The 6,547-nt window shown below is 46.1% G+C and overlaps 1 pseudogene; it reads right to left on the minus strand.

The window, feature by feature from the left end:
- Positions 1–1,258: 1,258 nt before the first annotated feature.
- LOC123094102 (putative wall-associated receptor kinase-like 16) lies at positions 1,259–3,375 on the minus strand (annotated as a pseudogene).
- Positions 3,376–6,547: the final 3,172 nt, after the last annotated feature.

The following is a 6,547-nucleotide window of genomic DNA, read 5'->3' on the forward strand; positions in this document are numbered from 1 at the left end:
CCCGAGGACGCTCGCGGGAGCGACTCGGGGGTCGGGGCTGCACCATTCTTTTCTTTCAAAATATCATTTTATTTTTTAATGGTGTGTATGTGTGTACTTTAGGTTGCAATTGTCAGTAGATTTCATTAAAGTATGCACCATTTTTTTCTTCTGATTTTTATGTCTTTTCAAAATGCAACTGAGCTACTCAGAAACAAAGTTGGTAAATTGCGCCGTGACCACAAAAAGTGCTTGATGGAGATGCGACACGCAGGCACAGGGTACAGCCGCACATGGGAAAGATCAAGTAGCCACCTGACCCTTTCATGCAATTTCTGCTTTCCGATTCATGTGCTGATGATGTACGTGTATGCGTACGTGTATGCACCCACGTGATGCGTCAGCTGCCACGGCCGCACGTCATAATCAAATCAGACGGCTAGCTAGGTAGTAGATAGACGGCTAGCCAGGCGGATGACGTCTTGCTCAAATCGCGCCATCAAATAATGGTAGCCCACATGTTGTAGTCAGGTGGGTTATATTGCACAGTTGTAGTACACAAGTTAATTGTTGAGGGACCGGTAATTCAGAACACCTAGAGAAACTTGACTCGCGTGTGTTTGCTGCTGGGAGCCTCGAGAGTTGAGACATGCCATGTACCTGTTTGAACAAAAAAATGAGATTTGGACTCACCACCAGTCCCTGCTCATCACACGGTCGAGTCACCGACAGAACATGCATGCATGCATGTGCAGCGCTTCCTTTAGTTGCAGTTTTCACGTGGAGACGAAACGAATTATTGCATTACATTACATGCGTTGTACCGTACTGTTGATATAGTCTGCATTCTGGGCTGTGCAGTTCAATGTTCGGAATATACTGAGATATTGAACAAAATTACAGGGTTCGATGGTTAAATAAGATGCACAACACCCCAGCAGCTACCTTGCTTCTACTACTACAAGTTGCAAAATTTGTACCAGAGACAACGATCGACGCATCAATAAATATGTATATGTGCAAGGAAATGATGGATAGTGTCTTGGTCAGTCTTATGAGTAGGTGTGGAAGTTGTGGAAGATGGATATATATAGATGATCATCAAGACTGGCAGCAGGACAGCACGCAAAATTAGAACAACATGGTTCGGTGCATTCGGTTTTATTAAGAAATACACTCAAGTTTTATTTGGCACATACATTCATACAAAAACACGCAATGATTTACAATAATACAAAGACCGCACCATGGCTAACAATTCACTTACAAGCACGCAAAACTATCGAGGGTATGCCGCGGACAACAAGAACTCTTCTTCTTGGATGTCACACCTGCTCAAGGTTTTGGTTACCGGTCGAAATTTCAAGATTTTCGATGGTTACCGCATATTTCCGTGCCCCTCGGTGACCTGCTTGCTTCGTTTTCCTTTGGTACTTCACTGCTCTATAGAAAGCCCGTTGCTGTATCTTCCTTCTCATATGTTTCTTCTATGAAGTCATCCCTGACCCACTTCTTGGGTGTTTGGAGAGCTTCAAGCGCCATCTCTACTTGACTCATGGTTGGTCGCTCCTCTTCTCTTAGTTTTAGACACTCCACGGCTAGAGTAGCAACTTCTTTCACTTTGCTGCCCCCCTCCTCTATAACTTGCGGGTCTAGTATTTTTTCCAAATTGCCTTCTGCAAGTAGTGCAACAAATTGCATGACAAGCCCATCACCTTCGGAAGATTTGTACAGAGATGTGTTCCTCCTAGTAAGCAATTCGACAAGAAGGACTGCCAAGCTATAAACATCACTACTTTCCGTGAGGCGTCCAATATAATAACACATTGGATCTAAGTACCCTATAGTTCCTTGCAGCGCAGTTGTTGTTCCTGTTTGATCGACAGGAATAATGTACATTGATGCTCCAAAGTCTGACACTTTTGCTGTCAAGGCATCATCAATAAGTATGTTGGAGGCTTTGATATCTCTGTGTATTACAGGGACTGATATGGCAGAGTAAAGTTAAGCAAGAGCTTTGCCTATTTCACTTGTGCTCCTTAACCTATCTTTCCAAGGTAGTGATCCTCGTTTTTCTGTGTGAAGATGGTCGACGAGGGTTCCATTGGAAATGAACTCGTAAGCAAGTAAAGGCACTTCCGTCTCGAGGCAACATCCACGGAGCTTCACAATATTTCTATGGTTGATCTGTGAGAGTATGGCAACCTCATTTTGTGAACTCGTTGATTTCTCTCCTCACAACAATATTTAACTTCTTGATGGCCACAACATTCAGGTAAAACATGATCCCTTTGTAGACAGTGCCATGCCCACCTCCACCGAGCCTGCGGGCTTGATCAAAATTGTTGGTAGCCTTCTCCAGCTCTTCTAAAGAGATGAGCATCCTCTCTTCGATGTCGTCCCTATGAGATACCAATTTCTTTAATAGTTGGCCGCGTTTTAGACTAAAGAACTTCTGTCTCAGCGCCTTCGCCTTGCGTTGCTTAAAACCACGGGTTATTAGGTGCATGCCAAGAAGCAAAAGTAGAATAAATGGGCCACTAGCGACCGAGAGACCAATGATTAAACCCAAGTTATAATGACCTGGAAAGCAATTCACACATTTACTACTGGTACTATTTGCTCAAGCATATATAATGAACTAATGAACATTAATTGTTCCATTGTTTCCTGTTGCAAGCACTAGTAATCGGCAGGCTAGGTCGGATCGTGTCTTCAGACTCGATGATGATGCAGCCACCAGGCTTTGTGTAATTGCCATGTGTTCCATTCGGGCACCGGCACTGGAACGAGCCCTGCAGTTCCTCGCAACCCCCGAAGCAGAAATGTTTTTCTTTTTGATCGCACTCTTTGATATCTGCATACATGTCCACGAGCAAAAATAACCGTATGACACATGTGGAAAGCAATGCAAATAATTCAGAAAATATATAGTCAAGTTTGCATAAGACCGGCGTGTTCACATGTCAAATTGTAAACTCACCTTGCATCCCCCGGTGAGGTAAGGTTTGCCTTGGTAGCCCTCCCTGCACTGGCATGAATAGCCTCTGACTTGATCTTTAATTAATTCTCCGACACTGCAATCGCTGTGGGCGCTCTTGCAGATGTTCCTGGCTGTGTACGTGGTCGGGGCAATGCGAATTGCCCGTGTTATACACAGCTGCCTCGTGTGCCAATGCCCACGCGAGAATCACGGGGACCCTGAGATGATCAGCCTTCCGCGATAGATTTTCTTTTTGGTTTTCCTCCCAGTACAGGTTCATAAACACCCCCCCGGTTGTGGTCTAAGTCGAACCAACCCACCTCGGTGATGAGCACATGCACGGGCAAATCGAAATTGCTGTACACGCCGCTGTACTTGAGCCGCTTGAGCTCCACGCCGTAGGACGTGCTGGAAGTTGTTGGAAATAATCACGATTAGTATAAACTAGTCCGGCAAGGACTTGTAGTCTGTACCAAGTCGGCTTCGTATAGGTAGATTAGTACTATATATACGTTGCTCCCCCTTGTAATCAACTAGTACCGAACCCAGAACAAAAAAAGAAAAAAGAAGTAAAATTAGACATGATGAAAGCTTATGATTGGGTTGAGTGGCATTATTTGGAGGCTATCATGTTGAAGTTTGGCTTCAGTCCATCCTTTGTGAGCTTGATAATGAAGTGTGTTTCTTCCGTCAGGTTCACTGTCAGAGTTAATGGGGAGCTCCTACCATATTTTACACCCTCCAGGGGGTTTCGTCAAGGAGATCCCGTGTCCCCTTTTTTGTTCCTCATTTGTGCAGAAGGCCTCACGTCCTTGCTGAATCACTATGGAAGTCCACATATTGACAACGGTATTCGAGTGTCCTTTCGAGCACCATGGGTGAATCATCTTCTTTTTGCCGATGATAGTCTCATATTCATCAGTGCAACAGTTGAAAGTGCACAAAGACTGAATAGAATTTTGCATATATATGGCGCATGTTCAGGACAAGCAGTGAATCGTGAAAAAAGTGCAGTTTTTTTCTCCCCTAATACCCCGGATGATAGGAGGCAGGAGGTAAAATTAGTGCTGGGAATTATGGTGGAGGCTTTTTCCAATAGATATCTGGGGCTCCCAACAGCAGTGGGAAAGATAACCAGCGGCACTTTCGATCATATTGGAGAAAGATCGAGAAGTAAGATGGGTGGTTGGGCGGAACGCCTGCTGGCATGTGCAGGCAGAGAGACTCTAATAAAATCTGTCATTCAAGCAATCCCAACATTCAGCATGAGTTGTTTTCTTTTGACGAAGAAAGTTTGCAAAAGCTTGACTTCTGCTATGGCAAAATTTTGGTGGAGTGGATCCCTTGACAGAAGGTCCTTGCATTGGTTATCATGGGATAAGCTTGCATCTCCTAAGGCTCGAGGTGGCATGGGCTTTCGTGACCTCGAGCTCTTTAACTTGGCTCTGTTAGGCAAACATGGTTGGCGGTTCATAACTACTCCTAATTCCTTATGTGCAAGGGTCATGAAAGGTCGATACTTCCCTAATTGTGACTTCATGGAGGCCACCGTACCACGCTCCTCTTCAGCTATTTGGCGGGCGATAGTGGCCGGGAGAGAAGCTTTACAGTCGGGTTTGATCAAGAGAGTTGGCGATGGTAGTACTATATCCATCTGGCAAGACCGGTGGATTCCGAGTACACCTATGTTATGCCCACAGATTATGCCGGGGGGAACCACCCTGGACCGGGTTAGTGAGTTAATTGACACAGAAAAGTGGACATGGCGGGTTGATTTGGTCCGGTCTGTGTTTATTCGACCTGATGCGGATGCAATATTGAACATTCCTCTACGTAACGGTGGGGGCGAGGATTTTCTTGCGTGGGCTCATGAAGGCAATGGAATCTACTCTGTAAAATCTGCGTACCGTGCTCTAGTGAATTGTAACGAGCGTGTCGCTCTAGATGAAGGGACGGTTACGGATACTTCAAAGACTAACGAACAGATGTGGAAACTGTTGTGGAAGCTCAAAGTGTTACCAAAGGTACGCGTCTTCTGGTGGAGGGTCGTCCGAGGCATTCTTCCTGATGAATGTACGCTTAAGGTCCGGCATATACGTCAGATTAGCAGATGTAATGTCTGTTTTGCGATGGATGAGGACTTGATGCACGCGCTAGTGCATTGCTATCATGCGAAATTGTTTTGGGAACAAGCATATGAGTTACTTGGTGTTCGTAGACCTCACTTGCACCCAGATACATGGTCCAGAGATATAATTTGTGACACCCAGTTCACAGATATTGAGAGAGCTCAAATGATCTCCATTATGTGGGCAATATGGCACTCCAGGAACAGAATTACTCATGAGGGAGAACAACTTGACCCTCTTATAACAGTGAGACGCATCAGAGAAGACTTGGCGGTGCTTGATATTCCTTCTACACATGCTTCGGTCCTCCCTGGACATGGTTGGCGGCCGCCAGATGTGGGCTTTGTGAAAATTAACACTGATGCCGCTCTCAGCATGGATTCAGACAAGGTAGGAGCTGGTGGTGTGGCACGCTCTGACTCTGCCTTGTTGGGAGCTTGGAGTAAACCCCACGTTGGGGTAACGGATCCATCTTTGAGACTCATCGGTGAGACTTTGGCAATTTGTGATGGTGTTATCTTTGCTACTCTACGGGGTTTTTCACATGTGAAAATGGAGACAGACTGCCTGGAGGTCGTCCACCTCTGGAACACTCGCCACGATAGTCTTTCTATAGTGGCACCGCTATTGTTAGAAATTGAAGAGCTAGCTTCCTCTTTTTCTTCTTTTGTTATTCAACATGTAAACAGATCAGCCAATGTGCCGGCCCATCTTTGCGCGAAGCATGCTTGCTCGTTGATGGTCACCGAAAGTTGGACTGGTTCTAGACCTACCTTCCTACTCACCAGCCTGTTGGCTGATGATGCTAGGAGCTCTTTTATTGAATAAAGGCTCTCAGTTGATCGAAAAAAAAAAGAACCCAGAACAAAGTAATACGATTCCCAGGAGCGACACGCTCCTGTTGCAATCAACCCAGAACAAAGTAATTTGATTGGCTGGCAATGTTAGTGAGTCCAGATATTTTATAGTATGATTGACCATTCTACTTCCACATCAAGTATGGTCGTTGCCACAAAGACTAGCCTCCAAAAAGAGTAGTATACAGGTCCATGGCTCTTTGCGCCACTTGGAAACAAAAAATGTCACATTCTTATATGCGGAAGACTTTGGACTTGGCGGGTCTCCCCGGAACTCTCATGGAATTTCGATGAATGAAGTGAGAACTGTTGGGCAAATAATATTTTTCTTCTGCTAAAAAATGTCAGGACTGTAATTCCAACCTCTGTTTCTCCATCTACACCGGGCACGTCAATACTGAGTAAATACTCAAGACTCTAGGCCGTAAGGGCATCTCTAGCCGCCCCCCCAGGATGCCCCCCATGAGCACCGGGCGCACCGCCCTGAGCGTCCCCGGCACCGGGCGCGGCGGCCACAGGCGGCCCCGACACCGGGCGCACCGGCCCAGAGCATCCCCGGCACCGGGCGCGCCGGCCACAGGCGGCCCCGAGCGTCCCCG

Source organism: Triticum aestivum, chromosome 4B (assembly GCF_018294505.1).
Source record: "Triticum aestivum cultivar Chinese Spring chromosome 4B, IWGSC CS RefSeq v2.1, whole genome shotgun sequence".
Lineage (NCBI taxonomy): Eukaryota > Viridiplantae > Streptophyta > Magnoliopsida > Poales > Poaceae > Triticum > Triticum aestivum.